The sequence below is a fragment of the Pan troglodytes genome, chromosome 23 (assembly GCF_028858775.2).
Source record: "Pan troglodytes isolate AG18354 chromosome 23, NHGRI_mPanTro3-v2.0_pri, whole genome shotgun sequence".
NCBI classification, from domain to species: Eukaryota; Metazoa; Chordata; class Mammalia; order Primates; family Hominidae; genus Pan; species Pan troglodytes.
This window is the reverse complement of record NC_086016.1, coordinates 49136283-49153404: the sequence shown is the minus strand read 5'-3', so window position 1 is coordinate 49153404 and position 17122 is coordinate 49136283. Positions and strand designations below refer to the sequence as shown.

General features: G+C 57.3%; 1 protein-coding gene and 1 long non-coding RNA gene across 9 annotated transcripts in view; both read right to left on the bottom strand.

Moving 5' to 3' along the window:
- The window catches only part of TBC1D22A (TBC1 domain family member 22A), a 413175-nt gene that overhangs the window by 21998 nt on the left and 374055 nt on the right, over positions 1 to 17122 (bottom strand). The gene's annotated exons all lie outside the window — the stretch shown is intronic.
- On the bottom strand, positions 12888 to 16805 carry LOC134809736 (uncharacterized). Its single transcript, XR_010156182.1, has 2 exons — positions 15768 to 16805; positions 12888 to 15531 (listed from the first exon to the last, which is right to left on the bottom strand). It is a non-coding gene; the product is annotated as an uncharacterized LOC134809736 (long non-coding RNA).

The following is a 17122-nucleotide window of genomic DNA, read 5'->3' as shown; positions in this document are numbered from 1 at the left end:
GAAGCAATAGGTCTTCGGAATAAAAAGAGAACCGTGGAGCCCTAGGACTGGGTTCTAGTCAGATACACGCAGGACAGTGGGTGAGGTCCAGGCAGGCAGACAGCCCAGAGGAACCCTCACACGGGCTGCCACCAGCAGAGTAAGGCCCAGACCACGGCCGCACACGCTCCTATGCACACGGCCCTCTGCAGTGGGCCCTTCTATCTTCAGAAGCTGAGACCCCAGAGGTGACATTGCTGGCCCCATCAGCTTGAAAAGTGCAGGTCACTGGGCTGCACTGCCACGTCCACACCGCGAAGGGGTCCTCCCCCTCCCCTGGGTGACGCTGCTCTTTCCCGACAGGCCGGCATGGTGGCTTTATGCTCTCCGTTCCCCCAGGGGTCTTCTTCAACCCCAGGGCAGACGCAGGGCTTCCAGGAGAGTAAGGTCACTGGTGACCACACAGGTCTGAAAGACCTTCAGGGGAACTGACCCATGGAACCTCCCTGAGCCCCACAGGAAGAAGCCCTGGCTCAGCAGCCAGCACAGCCCAGTGCTCAGGACCCCCAGTGAGGCCCCCTGGAGAGGGGCCACGAGGGAGCCCAGGTACCAGAGCCTCTCCCAGCCATGGACCAAGCTTCCAAGGCTACCTTTAAACATGTGGCAATATTGATTTTCAAGTTGATTTCATAGATTCACTAGCAAAATGATCTTTTTCCTTGTAATATACATTGTGAAAATTATTCAATTTCCCGAGTTGTTCAAGTCTGCATTCTCACATTGATTTTTCTGCTGCCTGGGAGGGCAGGAGGAAGGCATGCAGTGGGGCTGCGATCTGGAAAGGTCGGTTCTGCGTGAGTGCGCCAGGGAGCCGCCGGCCTGCCTCACCCGGGAAGGTGGAGAGTACACGGGTGGGCGCTGAGTGTCACACAGAACCCCACACCACGCAGCGTTTAAAAGTGTGTTCAGATCAACAGTCTGGTGAGGCTCTGGGCCCGCACAGCCAGGCTCGCAGGAATCTGCACGAACCCAGCAGGTCTGGGTCCCTTTCCTTTAAGCGGAGCGGGTTGCTCCCCACACAGCTCACAGGCCCCTCAGCCTCTGAGGGGCCACAGCGGATCCCACATCCTCTCCGAGACCCCACGGCCCCAGCATCACAGCAGGAAGAGCAAGGCCGTCAGTCACGCCAGGTGCCTAAGGCAGAAGCACAAGGCCTCTGTGCTGGCCACACAGCCACATGCACGCCACGTGAGGGCCACAGAGTTCCCACGGAAGGAAGAGAATGGCACCATCATTCAGCAGGGGGGTGGGGGCGGAGGTCTCTAGCTATCTGGTCCCAAGGGAGGGTCACACGCACGGGAGCCCCGTGGGTGCAGGGGACGATGCTGGGGGTGGGAGTGGGGCACTTGGTGACCCACAGAGAAGGGTCTGGCTCAGAAGGGGGCTGGGGAGACCGCGTACTGGCCTTGAGCTAGCGCTGCAGCCCACCAGCCCATGCCAGGCTCTTGTGGAGCTGTGGCACACGTGCTTGTGGCCCACAGGTGGGCAAGCCAACGAGCAGACAGCTCGGCGAGAAGGCCCAGACACCCAGGTGCAGAGGCGGCTCGGCAGAAGTACCGTGGCACAGGGACTCTGGTGCCACCCAGCAAGCCCGGCCACCCAGACCACCTCAGGTGCACGCGGGCTCGAGAGCTGTTCTAGACGGAACTGGGACACTCCTGGAGCAGAGATGGGAGCACACAGGGTGAGTCCTGGGCCACGTGTTTGCGGACTTTTGAGATGTCCAAAAGATGAACTGGGGGGGCCTCAGAGGCCTCGGAGGCCGGCTCAAAGCTGCCTGGAGCCCTCGCCACCCCACTGTGAGTGCAGCCAGGAGGGCCGCCCACTCCCCAGTGCCCTCCAAATCTGACTTGTGGTTGGCAGTATTTGGTTCCTGCTTTGCCTGAATGGGCGTGGCAGTGCTCCGGACTGTGGCTGCCACTGATCTCAGGGGTGTTTACAGTGCACCAGTGACTGTGCCCCGTGCCGCGTGGGGCCCTTCCCTATCCTTTCCTCATGGACTCTAACAGGCTTGGAGAAATGCAGTCCACTCATTTTATAGACAGGAACAGTAAGACCAGAGGGGCTAATTCCGGCCCGTGGCCCATCTGCTCCTGGTGCACAGGCCCAGCCCCGCTGCCCCTGAGGAGTCAGTGCTGTAGGGTTTCTGCTATGGGAGAGGAGGCCCCTCCTCTCTGAAGGGGTTCATCTGAGGCTGAGGATGGGATTCATACCCCAGAGAGACCAGAGATGAGGGCTAGGCCAAAAGGCCCAAGGCATCCCGTTAAGGTGGAGGTGACAATCACCCCGGTCCACAACGAGTAAGACACATCATCAGGAAACCTTCCCAAGAGGACATCACATCCTCCAAAGAACAAGCCTCTAAAAACCCAAGAGCCTCAGCCATCTCGGCCCCAGTGCCAGCCCCTTCTTCCAGAACCTTCCTCCCTGACTCGCCACTGTGGGTACCTCCTGCAGCCCTGCCAGCTCTGCCATCCTTCCAGCCTCTGTGAGCTCCCGGGGCAGGGCTGGTGGCCTCGGTCGTGTCCCTTCCCCACTAGTCCTCACAAAGCTGCCCACCTGGGCGGGGGAGTGGTCCCATCACAACTCCGTCCCGCCCACCTCCTCCAGCCTTCTCGGCAGCCAGCCTGGCCTGTGGCCATGGGGGTGGCACGCTGTATACACGGGAGAGCTTTTTCTTTGGAAGAACTAACAATGCAGCCAAGTGCAGGGATAAATACTGTGTGGCATTTTGCTAAATGTCTCATTAAGCTCCTATTTTTAGAAGGTTTTGAAAGCCATTTGAGGGAAATAAATGGAGGCCGCGCAGGATGCCACGGAGCAGATGTGAGCGTCCGTGATTCCTGCCGCCGCCGGGCCGTGAGCTCACCTCCACAGGCCAGCAGAGCCTGTCCCCCAACCACGACATGTCACGGACACATCTGCGGTCCAGCCCTGACTGCAGCTCCGGAGGGGCCCCCGAGCCACGTGACCCCAGCCCCAGGGGACTGGACCAGCAACGGGCACCAATCACTTGGCGGCCAGTGACAAATGCCAGCTTCCTTCCTCCACTCCCACACTTACTCTCTCCCTTATCTCTGCCTACTCGTCCACTCACACCCACAACCTGAATGAAGGGACACATGGGAAGCCATGGCCCCCTAGAACCTGCATGAAGGGACACATGGGAAGCCGTGGCCCCCTAGAACCTGCATGAAGGGACACATGGGAAGCTGTGGCTAGGCGGGAGCACAGCCAGGAGGTGGCAAGGCTGGGTCAGGTACTGGGTCCCTGAAGCACAGGCAGGCACTGCAAGAGAAATCCCCAAGTGAAAGACCCCAGGAGAGGAACCCTGGGGAGGGAGGGACCCCAGGAGAGGAACCCTGGGGAGGGAGGGACCCCAGGAGAAGAATCCTGGGAGAAGGGCCCCAGGAGAGGAGCCCAAGAGAGAGGGACCCCAGGAAAGGAACCCCGGGGGAGGGACTCCAGGGAGGGGACTCTGTTCAGGCCCTTGAGACCCACCCAACTCCAGGGTCTCAAGCGATTCCGAGTGGGCATTTGTTCTCTCAACCAAGATCACCAAACTCTCTTAGGCACATCCTCCTTTTTAGGATTTCTATTTTTAAAATCCAACTGTTCTTTTCTCGTGCCATATGGTCTCTCTTCTCCGCTTCTGTTTTTTTTTTTTTTTTTTTACATCTTTTGGGTTGTTCTGGAATTCCTCGTCCAGCGGCTGCAGAGGTCCCTGTGTTGGGAGGTGCCTCCTCTGTGACAGGTTTTCCCCAGACGTTGTCACTATGGCAGGAGCACACCTGCCGGGGGCACTTTATCCACGGGAATCCCACCTGTCCGATGGGGTGGTGGCCTCTCGGGGCTGGTTTTTTAAAATTTATTTTGCCTCTGTTGAGATGCTTCATTTTTCATCAGTTCAGACCAGCTTTGTTTTGTGCTTTGACTCTGATCTCCATCCCACCCTGAGGCACCTCTGGGATCAAGGGCCTGTGAGAGTCTCTTCCCTGGCACTGTCCTAGGAGGAAGGAGGAGCCTGGTGGGGAGCTTCCCCAGCCCTCCCAGGAGCAGCACAGCCTCACAGACTAGAGGGTCCCAGCTTCACGCCAAGCCCTCAGTGGCCTCCACTTCCCATCCTTCCCCAGGCCGGGCCTCCGGCCTCTGCCCAGGACCGACAGACTAGCTCCCCGCTGGCTCTGAGTCCCATCCTCCCTCCTGGCCACTGGGCACAGCTCCCCACAGACAGTGCAGCCAGGCCACCTGTGCTCACTGCTGGACCTGCTCCTGCCCTTAAGGACAGACCAGGAGCCCTGCGGCGGGGCTCACTCCCAGCCCGGCCCTGTCCCGCCACATCAGAACTGCCAGAAACAGCAAATGCTCCATGTGCGACCAACGTATGGATGGAAGAAGGCCAAATGCAGCCCGGATGGAAACAGCAGGGCGCACCTGTGCCCCAAGGCCTCTCTGAGGGCACTATGTGTGACCCCTGGGTCCCAGGAGGTGGGTGCAGAAGGTATGTGTGTTGGAGGACCGCAGCCCCCTGGGGAGCCCTCCGACAGACCACCACGTGGTATATACCAGGCCGGCAGCAGGATCCACTCAAGATCAAGTCAGCAAAACACACCCACTTGAGCCTTACACATCTATTATTAAAAGGTAACAGGAGTCACAGAAATGGTTTTTACGAGAACAAAACGCCTTTTACAGGGAGGAATATTTAATCTCTGGCATTCCATGTGCTTGGCAACTGCTTATAGCAAAAGCAGACCGACTCTGAGTTGGTTTAGTGTTGCTCCTTAGTCCTCTGCAGGTGGCGGAGCCCTCCCTGTCTCCTTGTTGGCCCCGTGACGGACAGTGCCTGCCACCCGCCGAGGCCCGACCTGGCTGGAGCCGCTGCTCCTCCCTCGCCCTTCTGGACTCAGGCTGGGCGGCTGGCTGCCTTCCTTCTGCGCAGCGGCCCTTCCCTCTCACCCGACGCTGTGTCTTCCCACTCTCCCCAACCATGTCAGTGCAATCTCCATGTAACTGCCACTCTCACGGGCCAGCCGGTGGGCTGTGGTATTTTTCAAATGAACGGGTGAATTAATGAATGAATGTGTGTCATCCAAAAGGGTGGAGGTTTCCGGGTGGGCAGACAGCCCTCTCCTAGCCCCTTGACCTGTGTCAGAGCCGCCTCTGCAGCTAGACGACAGAGGAGGGAACAAGGTCTGTGGGAAGATCCCCCAGCCCTGGCGTCCCATCCTCCAGATGAGGAGACCTCCTGTGTCCCGGCAGGCAAAGCCTTCCCACCGCCCCATCAAGAAAGGGCCACCGAGTCACGGACCACATATCAGGAAGAACCATCTCGCTGCCTGTCCTGTAACACAGTCTAAATCAATTCCTGCAGCCCACTCTGAAAGCTAATCCAATTTGATTATCTCTGGATGATTACAGAGCGGCATCGGTGCCGGCTGCCTGGGGTGGAGATTGAGTTGTGCCATGGGTGGTGAGGACATTAGAGATAACAGTTGCCAACGCTTTCTTGGCCTGGCCCAAAGGAGCCACGGGCCTGGGCTTTCTCTCTTCAGGAATAAAGCTTATAGATTTTTTTCTAACGTCTCTTCTGCTGTCTCTTCATCAATTCTATCTAGCAACTGTAATCAAAGGCTTCAACCTGATGGCAGGACTCTGAGCTGGGGAGAGAGAGAGTTCATCAACCCTTTTAACAATTCCACCCAAGGACTAGCGTGAACGGGTTTGGAGGTTATCAGGGAAGCCAGCAGCATGAGAACACAGCGAGGAGCCCTGGGTGAAAGGGACGGCAGGGAACAGGCCAGCAATCCAGTGCATCCCCGCGCCGCGGCCCCCAGTCAACCCGTTTTAAGGGACAGCACAAACAGACCAACAATCCAGTACATCCCCGCGCCGCGGCCCCCAGTCAACCTGTTTTAAGGGACAGCACAAACAGACCAGCAATCCAGTACATCCCCACGCCACGGCCCCCAGTCAACCCCTGCTTTAAGGAACAGCATGGGACAGGCCAGCAATCCAGTGCATCCCCATGCCGCGGCCCCCAGTCAACCCCTGCTTTAAGGGACAGCACGGAACAGGCCAGCAATCCAGTGCATCTCTGTGCCGCAGCCCCCAGTCAACCCCTGCTTTAAGGAACAGCATGGGACAGGCCAGCAATCCAGTGCGTCCCCACACCGCGGCCTCCTAGTCAACCCCTACTTTTCAGATAATCCACTTCGTTGACTCTCAAATGGGCTGAGGCCGACCCAGGCTGCGTAAGCCCTGAAGGTTACACAATGTGGAAACCCTGTCTTAGAAAGAAAAAGAACGTAAGACATGAGTTCAAAACTGGGAGTGCCGGTAGGTGCTTACTTAGAAAAAAATCAGAACAAACTATGAAATTTACAAGCTGGCAAATACCATAAACATAAAAAACTCTAAAACAAGAATACCTCTCCTAATGAACTGCCTAGCATGCCTCCAGGACAGCCCTTTCCCTGCCTTCTGGCTGCGTATTATTTGATCACCACTTCATATGACGATGCTTTTGTAATATCATGTCTTAAAGGCAATTTAACCTTTCACGCTAGTGACCCTCAGTCAATGATTCTCAGTTGGGGCATTTCTGGTTGTCACACCTGTGATGACAGTCCTAAGAGGTCAAAGGTGCTGGCTAAGGACTCTGGGCCGAGGACCTCTCCACTCAGGGTCCTCCTTCCACAGAGCAGCGGCCTCTTGACTCCCTGCAACACCAGCCAGATGGGTCACTCCCTGAGAAAACGGCCCTGGCAGTCACCTGGGCACGTAAAGGATGACACCGAGCCTCTCCACAGAGGAACCAGCACCTTCCCAATCCACCTGGGCCAACCTTTGGCAGAAGACGCAGGCGGGGATCCGGGGCTAGGTGTAGCTCATCCACCTCCTGGCACCTCACCTTCCCCAGATGTAAACAGGTGTGAACAGCCCTGCCCTTGCCAGGCTGCTGTGAGAATAAGGGGAGATGCACAGAAAAACGCTGCAGCCGGCACGTGGTACGTGCTTATTAACGTCTGCCACCATTACCAAGGTAGTTCCGATTACAATCAACATCTACATGGCTCTGGTCCAGCAGCACCAAACAGCTCAGCCGCCTCCAGACCCCAAGACCCAGGATCTCAGCAAGCAGGCACCTTCACGGGCTGCACCCAGTCCCAGGATCTCAGCCAGCAGGCACCTTCACGGGCTGCACCCAGTCCCAGGATCTCAGCCAGCAGGCACCTTCACGGGCTGCACCCAGTCCCGCCAGTGCTGACTGGAGACAGTAACACCGACGCGCCTCCAGGTGGTGGGCACTGACTCTGGACAGCCCCTGAGTGCATGCGCGTGTGTGCGTGTATACTGTGTGCACGCCAGGCAGACAGGGCTCAGTAAGCACAGGGGCCAAGGAGGGACGCTGGTGCAGTCACACAGACCGCCTTACGTGGCGTCCCAAGGCCTCAGGGCCCCCCAAAGTGGGGCTGGTGGGTTCTGGAGTATGGTAGAAGTGGTCTCACTTCTTCATCTTTATGCTGCAGCCTGTGCCAGAAAAGGGCCCTTTCCAAACACAAAGGACCTTTCAGGTTGGACACCGTCCTCTGGGAGAGAGGAGCTCTGGAAAGGGAAACGGGCAGCTGCAGCCACTAGAAACCCGCTGGTCCTCACAGGTCTTGGCAGCCCAAGTGCACGGCTCTGACAGCGATGAGAAGTGAGCACGGTGGCTCAGGAGGGGTGTGTGCAGGGGTTCCTCTCTCTAGAGAGACAGTGATATTTTGGGACACCCTCTCCCTGGTGTTTGGGAATGGTTTGTCTCCCATGTCTTCAGGTACAGGATCCCCTGACACCGTCCAGGGACATCGGGCTGAACCAGGGGTGCAGAGTGCTGGAGGAGGGGCCTTTGGACATCACCAACTAACGGCTTGATTCGGAGTGTGGCCAGGCACCACGGCCAGCCCAGCAGGACACAGGATGCTGGAGGAGAAGAAGGCAGCAGGCCCGCCGTAAGTGGACACCTCTCCACGTGTTTCCGGTGTTTCTATCTCTGCAGGAGAAGCGGAGGGCTGTAGTTGTCAACCTTCACCCCCCCGGCCCAGCCCTCCTCACGCACCTCTGGCAACTCCAGGGACCAATGCTCAAACAGCTGCCTCTGACAGGACCTTGGAGCATCAACAGCTCAGCTGGGTGCACGCGATGCATGCAGAGCTACTAGGCACCCGTCAGAGAGCTTAGGGTCAGCTGGGTGCACACGGTGCATGCAGGGCTGCTGGGTGTCCATCAGAGAGCTCGGGGGACCCTGCAGGCAGGGCTGCCCACTGGAAAGAACTCTGCATTTCCCAGGAACCAGCTTCTGTTGTTCAGTCACAGGCTTTCTGCACGTGAGGCAGTGCCTAAGTATCATTCGAGGTGGAGCACCATTCCCCGGAAGGTGTAGGGCCACTGCACTGATGGTGATATTCTAAACTCACGCTTATTCCTGGAAGCGGTTCAAAACTCATTAGCTAGCCAGCGCGGCAGGGCTTCTGCTTCCTAATTCCAGTAAAATCCTGGCTGCAAATCCTCTGCTGTTGGGACACCTTTTCTTCGTTTTCAGGAATGTTAAAGGGTCACTGCCAAGTACTCAGGCCAGAGATTTATGGACTTACAGGCACAAAAGTTGCTGTCAGGTCTCCATCGATCTGTAGACCTCAGAGTCTGCTCCACTGAGTCTGGCTCAAACCCTTAAGGGCAGAGGTGGGGACAGGTGTGGCTCCAGGGTACCGATCCACCTGGATGATTCCCCTTCTGGGAGAGAGAGAGACGGGGGCTTCCAGGAGAAAAGGTCCTTTTGAGGCCAAGGCTTAGGTGGGGCACTCTCTTCCCAGCACCTTCTTCTGGGGAGTTGGGTGGTTCTTAATGTCTCCACCAGGCAGTCACCTTCAAGGCCTGTGCATGATTCCAGCAGGCCCTCACAGGACCAGAGTCTGCCTCCTCTGAGGGCAAAGGCTCAGAACTCCACAGTGCTTGACTGAGAGCAACAGAGTATGTGTCCAAATAAATGCTGAATGGTGGGTGGTCGGGTGGGTGGGTGGGTGGGTGGATGGGTGGATGGACGGATGGATGGATGAATGGATGGGTGGATGGGAGGGTAGGAGGATGGATGGATGAGTGGGTGGGTGGGTGGATAGATAGATGAATGGGGGGTGGGTGGTATACATATGTGTGGATAAATGGATGGGGTGGGTGGGTGGGTGAGTGGGTGGATACATGAATGGGGGATGGGTAGATGGATGGGGGTGGGTGGATAGATAGGTGGGTGAGTAGATGGATGGATGGATGGATGGTGGGCAGGTGAATGGATGGATGTGCAGATGGATGGATGATGGGTGGATGGATGGGTGGGTGGATGGATGGGTAGGTGAATAGGTAGGTGGATAGATGGGTGGGTGGATGGATGGATGGGTAGGTGGATGGATGCATAGTGGGTGAATGGATGGGTGGGTGGGTGTGTGAATGGATGGGTGGGTGGGTGGCTGGATGGATGGAAGAATGGGTGGATGGGTGGATGGATGGAAGAATGGGTGGGTGGGTGGATGGATGGGTGGGTGGGTGGCTGAATGGATGGGTGGGTGGATGGATGGAAGAATGGGTGGGTGGATGGGGTGGATGCGTGGGTGGGTGGGTAGGTGAATGGATGGGTGGATGGGTGGGTGGGTGGGTGAATGGATGGGTGGGTGGGTGAATGGATGGGTTGGTGAATGGGTGGGTGGGTGAATGGATGGATGGGTTGGTGGATGAATGGGTGGGTGGGTGGGTGGATGGGTGTGTGGGTGGATGGATGGAAGAATGGGTGGGTGGATGGGGTGGATGCGTGGGTGGGTGGGTAGGTGAATGGATGGGTGGATGGGTGGGTGGGTGGGTGGGTGAATGGATGGATGGGTTGGTGGATGAATGGGTGGGTGGGTGAATGGATGGGTGGGTTGGTGGATGGGTGGGTTAGTGGGTGGATGGATGGATGGAAGAATGGGTGGGTGGGTGGATGGGTGGGTGGGTGGATGGTTGGGTGGGTGGGTGGGTGGATGGGTGGGTGGGTGGATGGATGGATGGAAGAATGGGTGGGTGGGTGGATGGATGGGTTGGTGAATGGGTGGGTGGGTGAATGGATGGATGGGTGGGTGGGTGAATGGATGGGTTGGTGAATGGGTGGGTGAGTGAATGGATGGATGGGTTGGTGGGTGAATGGATGGGTGGGTGGGTGAATGGATGGGTGGGTGGGTGAGTGGATGGGTGGGTGGGTGGATGGATGGGTTGGTGGATGAATGGGTGTGTGGGTGAATGGATGGGTTGGTGAATGGGTGGGTGGGTGAATGGATGGATGGGTTGGTGGGTGAATGGGTGGGTGTGTGGGTGGATGGATGGGTGTGTGGGTGGATGGATGGGTGTGTGGGTGGGTGGATGGGTGTGTGGGTGGATGGATGGGTGGGTGAATGGATGGGTGGGTGGGTGGATGGGTGTGTGGGTGGGTGGGTGGGTGAATGGATGGATGGGTGTGTGGCTGAATGGATGGGTGTGTGGGTGGATGAATGGGTGGGTGGATGAATGGGTGGGTGGGTGGGTGAATGGATGGGTGGGTGGGTGAATAGATGGATGGGTTGGTGAATAGGTGGGTGGGTGGATGCATGGGTGGGTGGGTGAATGGATGGGTGGGTGGGTGAATGGATGGGTGGGTGGGTGAATGGATGGATGGGTTGGTGAATAGGTGGGTGGGTGGATGAATGGGTGGGTGGGTGGATGGGTGGGTGGGTGGGTGGATGGGTGGGTGTGTGGGTGGGTGGATGGGTGTGTGGGTGGATGGATGGGTGGGTGGGTGGATGGGTTGGTGGATGGATGGGTGTGTGGGTGGATGGGTGGGTGGGTGGATGGATGGATGGATGATGGGTGGGTGGGTGGGTGTGTGGGTGGATGGGTGTGTGGGTGGATGGATGGGTGTGCAGATGGATGGATGATGGGTGAATGGATGGGTGTGTGGGTGGATGGATGGATGGAAGAATGGGTGGGTGGGTGGATGGATGGGTGGGTGGATGGATGGGTGGGTGGATGGATGGGTGGGTGGATGGGTGGGTTGGTGGGTGGGTGGGTTGGTGGGTGGGTGGATGGGTGGATGGAAGAATGGGTGGGTGAGTGGATGGATGGGTGGGTGGATGGGTGGGTTGGTGGGTGGGTGGATGGGTGGATGGATGGGTGGGTGGGTGGATGGGTGGGTGGATGGGTGGGTGGGTGGATGGATGGAAAGTAAACAGCTTCTGGGGTAGGCTTGAAAGTAGGCTCCACAGGTCCCATCTTCCTACTGGGAACCTGGAGGGAGCTAGTCCTATGAGGAGCTGACCTTGGCAAAGAGCCACAGGGGCCAGAGCTGGGGCAGATGTGGGAAGAATTCTCAGTGCCTACTAGTGGGCCCAGCACACAGGAGGCTGATGTTGCTTATGTCCAATTAGCACTGTTACTGATAAAATTGATCCATAAAAATCCAAATACGCTTCATGCCAGACAACCATTTGGTAGAACAGAAATTCCAGCCACAACTCAGAATATTATCCAGCTAAGCTCTATTTTGGAACTAGTGGAATTTGATATTAAAAACTGTAGTGTTTAAGACATTAGCCACGTCATTTCCTTCTTTGTTCTCTCCCTCCTTCTCTCCTTCCCTTCTTCCTTCTTCCCACCTTTCTAGGAAAACACTACAAGCAACGTAGGAAAGAGCAGGTGTGTGGCACAAACAGGCGTGTGGCTCAAATCTCATTTCCTTACAGAATCATGGTGCCCTGCTTCAGAGTGAGGCAGCTGGGAGGGCCTTCCGGAAGGCATGGAGGAAAGTCAGGGCAGCCGACGAAGCTGGAAGCCCAGATGTGGAGTCGGCTGCCCTGGGTTCCACTCACAGTGCCACATACCAGCTGTGTGGCTCCAAGCAAGTTCAGCTCTGATCTGGGGACAACTGCCCTCTGTGGGAGAGCTGGTCCGAGGATTATAAATGCGTGCGTAAGGGGAAGGCAAAAAGCACGGTGGCAACTCTCAGGGCTACCGATGGGAACCTGTCTGCTTCTGGGACTGGGCGAGGAAGGACAGAGTGACCTGATCAAGGTTGCAGGCTAATATGGTTTGGCTGTGTCCCCACCCAAATCTCATCTTGAATTGTAGCTCCCACAATCCCCACATGTCATGGGAGGGGCCCGGCGGGAGGTCACTGAATCACGGAGGTGGGTTTTTCCCATGCTGTTCCCGTGATGGTAAGTCTCACAAGATCTGATGGTTTTATAAAGGGCAGTTCCCCTGCACATGCTCGCTTGCCTGCCACCATGTAACATGTGACTTTGCTCCTCCTTCGCCGTCCTCCATGACTGTGAGGCCTCCCCAGCCACGTGGAACTGTGAGTCCATTAAACCTCTTTTTCTTTATAAATTACCCAGTCTCGGGTATTTCTTTAAAGCAGTACGAAAATGGACTAACATACATGCTAACAAGCCAGAGCGGTCCTAGAGTCAGGGCTCCGGAGTCTGTATGCCAGACCCCTCCAACTCCGGCACCTGCCCAAGGCTGTGTGCTGCCGATTGTGGGAGGCAGGTTTTTTTGGGGTAGGGGCAAGTTGCACTTTGTGATAAGCCGCCCCAGCATGGGGAATGCTCACAGGCTGCAGAAGCCAGGGCAGCAACTGAGCCCCAGGGACAGCCCCCAGGCCCAAGCCGCCAGGGCCAGGCTTTCAGGGCCTGCAGAAGGAGGGAAGGCAGGGGCAGGCATCCCCTGCAGGCCTGGCTGGCTGCCAAGCAAGGCCAGCTTCCGGATAAACGAGCCTTGTCTCCTGAAATGGGCGCCACACAGTAGCATTTTCTTTCTTTCTTTTTTTTTTTTTTTTTTTTTTTGAGACTGAGTCTCACTCTGTCACCCAGGCTGGAGTGCAGTGGCACGATCTCAATGCAAGTTCTGCCTCCTGGGTTCACACCATTCTCCTACCTCAGCCTCCCCAGTAGCTGGGACTACAGGCGCCCGCCACCACACCCGGCTAATTTTTTGTATTTTTAGTAGAGACGGGGTTTCACTGTGGTCTCGATCTCCTGACCTCGTGATCCGCCCGCCTCGGCCTCCCAAAGTGCTGGGATTACAGGCGTGAGCCACCACGCCCGGCCCACAGTAGCATTTTCACAACCGATGAGATCTATCTTAAAATAAGCGGAGCGGCCTGGGCCACCGAGAAGAATAGGCAGACTCAGCACGCGCACATTCAGAGCCTGAGCAATGTGATGTTTTCAATTGATTTCTAAATACGCACAGCTCAATTTTTGCTCAACATTAGGTCTGTGGCTCCCAATGAGGAGAAATCACTTCAAAAATTGCTGGGCTTCACTGTGGGTGTCACCAGCGCTCCTAGCTACACATCTCCAAAGTGACAGAGGTGTCATCTGATAATGATTATAAAAAGATATGAATGAATCAGGGAGTGCAGACAAGACCACAGCTTGACATTTCAGAGTGGGACCCTAATCAAGACTGACAGTGTAATAGGAGCAGTCACATGATGCGGACTTTGCAACAGGTCCACAGGCTGGTTCTCACGGACTGGCAGGAATTAAGTTTATTACAACGGGATTATCTGGAGACATAAGCAGGGCGGTGAGGCAGTGAGAGCGGGGCTTCTCCTGCCGCCACTCCTGAACTTGGGTCTTAGCGAGCGCAGCTCAGCCCAGGCGCCCTGGGCAGACGCTAACAACCTCCCCGGCCAGGACACCGCACCTCCTCCTAAGTGGCTGGAAGCAGGGGGCTTGGAAGGTGAGTGTCGTAGACTCACCCAGGAATGGTGGTCCCTCTCCTGTCCCAGCGGGCCACGCTCGAGCAGCCTCTCATGAGAACACAGGAGGGGGAGCCGACCCAAAGCCCCCTGGAGGTGCTCTGCTCAATGTACAGGAGGGAAGGCAGGAGCTGGGTGGAGACCACAGCCCCTTTGAGGCCGCCCCGACCAGCCCCTGACAATGCAGACCCCGGGCCTACCCAGCAGGGAGCCCTCCACGGCTCATGTTTGGGTGAACACCTGTCTCAAGGTGCAGACCTGCTAAGGAGCCCTGGGAGGTGCGGCCACGTCAGCACCTGTGGCTTGTGTCAGTGGTGTCCTCTGAGGTACTTCCTCGGCAACTGGGCCCCAGACACAGTTCCGTGGGGGCAACTGGAACCAAGGGCCAGTCTTTGGCGGCCTCAGTGTTCTGTGCCTGACTGGTCGCTGCAGGAGCGGAACGGTGACTGAAGCACATAAACAAAGCAATAAAGCACATGACGTCACCCTCCCGCAAAGGCTCAGGGTGGGACTCAGAAGGGCTTTGGCCAAGCCAAAAGGCCTGAATCCAGGCTGGGCCCTCAGGGGAGACGGCTGCAGAGCGAGGGCTGGCCTCCTGGTATTCTGGGTTTCGGCCAAATAACGTGCTACGGCTGGAACGTTTGTGTTTCCCCCAATCCATCGGTTAAAATCCTCACGCCAAGGTGGTAGTATTAGGAAGCAGGGTCTTTGGGAAGTGATTGGCCATGAGCGGGAGCCCTCGGGGAAGGGATTGGTTCCTCTATGAAGGAGATGCCGAGAGGCCCCTCCCTGTTCCACCGTGTGAGGACACGGCAGAGGGTGCTGTCTATGAACCAGGAGCGGGCCCTCACCAGACGCCGGGTCTGCCGGTGCCTTGATTAGGGCCTCCCCCCCCCTAGATCTGAGAAATAAATGACTGCTGTTTCTAAGCCCACTGTCTATGCTATTTTGTTATACCAGCCCAGAGAGACTAAGATGCTTGTCAATTGCAAAGCACGCAGATTTGGCAAACACCCTAAGACCCACCAAGGGGGCTCTCCAAGGACGGCCTTTGCCAAAACCTGCCTCCTACAGCTGAGGGGAGGGAAGAGGCAAGGTTCACTAGGGAGGGTGGCTGGGAAGCTGTGCCGGGACACACAGCTTCACTTCTCCAGAAGGACATACTGCTCGCTTCTCCCCAGCCTGCAGGTCATCAGTGTCCACGGCCCTCCCTGTCCCCCAGAGGCCAAGAGCGCCTTGGGGTGGGGTCTGTGTGTCCTACTGCTTGCTCCTCCCCAGCCTGCAGGTCATCACTGTCCACTGTTCTCCCTGTCCCCCAGAGGCCGAAAGTGCCGTGGGGTGGGGTCTGTGCGTCCTTAGCTGGGGGCACAGAGCACACTGCAAAGAGGCTGGGGCACAGATGCTGTCGCTTTTATAAACAGTAGCTCTGGCCACTTCTTCCTCAACAAAGTGATGGGCCATGAGACAGCTGTGAGGTGCCGCTACCTGGACGATCCCACGAGGACTGTGGCTCACAAGGTATCTCCATGGGTGCCGGAGCCTCTGGACACCAGGGGGACTAGGAATCCTATTAGGTGACAGTGGCACTGACGATGACACTCCACAGAGCATCTGTGTTTCTCCGGCATTTGCAACAACCCTGAGAGGGGGTGCCAGTAACATCACACGGATGGAGATGCTGAGCCCTGAAGAGGGAGGCAAAGGCAGGGCCAGCCCCTTTCAGAGATGCAAACCTCCTGTCTGAGACAGTTCCCTTCCCACTCCCCACTCCCAGCTCCCCACTCCCCGCTCCCCACTCCCTACTCCCCACTGGCAGGGACCCCACACTCCTCACTCCAACCTCGTGGGAGGCCCATTTTCATGACGATTTTCCCACTTGCGCCCACCCTTCTTCCCCAGTGGTAAGCAGCCATGAAGATACCTCCTGCTTCAGGGGCCAGGCTTGGGTGTAGCCCAGTGTGGCTGGTGAAGCTGGCTAGGCAGGCCTGCAGGGACAGTGGTGGAGAGGCTGCTGGGGGCAGGGGCAGCTTCAGGGCTCCAAGGGGCACAGAATGTGGGGCTTTGGGCAGAGGCATCCAGCACCCCCGCAGTCAGGGAGGCCTAGGAAAGCTGCCCCAAGGAAGAAGGAAAGCAGGGGTGCAGGGGGGTGCAGGATGTCCTCGGCTCCTCGCTAAGGGGCAGTACATGTCCCCTCTTTGGGCAGTGAGGGGGCAGTGATGACAGGGCCGGGATGCCACCATGCTCCAGCGTCCACTCTGACTGGACTCCACCACCCCCTCCAGCCTCGGTGAGAATCAGACACACTAAATCAGAGAAGAGCAAATATTTTTTCTTTGCATGAGGAATTAAAAGATCAATGCAACTTCTTCTGTGTGCTTTATCTCAAAAAACAAACACCCCAAAGTTGAACTGAGAAATCCTACCATGTTTGCCCTGAAAATCCTCAAACTAATTACGGTAACGAAATGAACACACCTTACAGATCCAGGGCTTCCTGGACTGGAAGTGGATCACGAGGCGACACGAAGACCTCCTCAAGCGCTTCCACTTTCTTCATTTTATCTTATTTTACTTCTTTGCCCGCGCCGAGTGAAGACGTAGCCAGGGCCCGGGGCCAGGTTTGCTCACACTCGCCACCTGCACAGCATGGGCTGGTGACACCCGCAGCCCCGGGGTGACTGGGAGGAGACCTACCGTGAGATGGGACACCGGGACAGGTCTGGGGGCTCTGGAGAGGGGGCGAGTACACATCTGCCACCACCCTACCTAAGCAACAGGGTGCAAGAGGGGTCCTGATGAGGCAGCTCCCGCTCTGAGGGCCACAGGTGTCCTGGGGGCACAGGCAGTGACGTCCACCGCCCTTGCTCACCTCAGCAGTCCTGGTCCCACGGGGCATGCACAAGCTCAGGGTGGGTGGGTGCTGAAAGGCCACTCAGAATCCCTAGGGACGAGGGGGCTCAAGCCCAGGACCCCTGATTGCCCGGGCTCTTGGTGCCACATGGCCCAGGGTTGGCTCCAAGGAACTGGGTCCACAGCCTCACCTCCTGGTCCCCCGTCCCCGGGTCCGGCCATCACTGAAACAAGCCTCCCCCAGGAAGGCTGGATGCCGGGGCATTTCACACCCCACATTTACACTGTTATTTCACACACAAACTGAGGACAACCAACTTACTCCTCCCAACGTCCTACAGCTTTGGTCGAAGCGTGGAGCTGGGTGCTGTAGGAGAGACCACCCAGGTCGGTGGTAGCCAGCCCCAGGAGCTCGAGGTTGGGGGG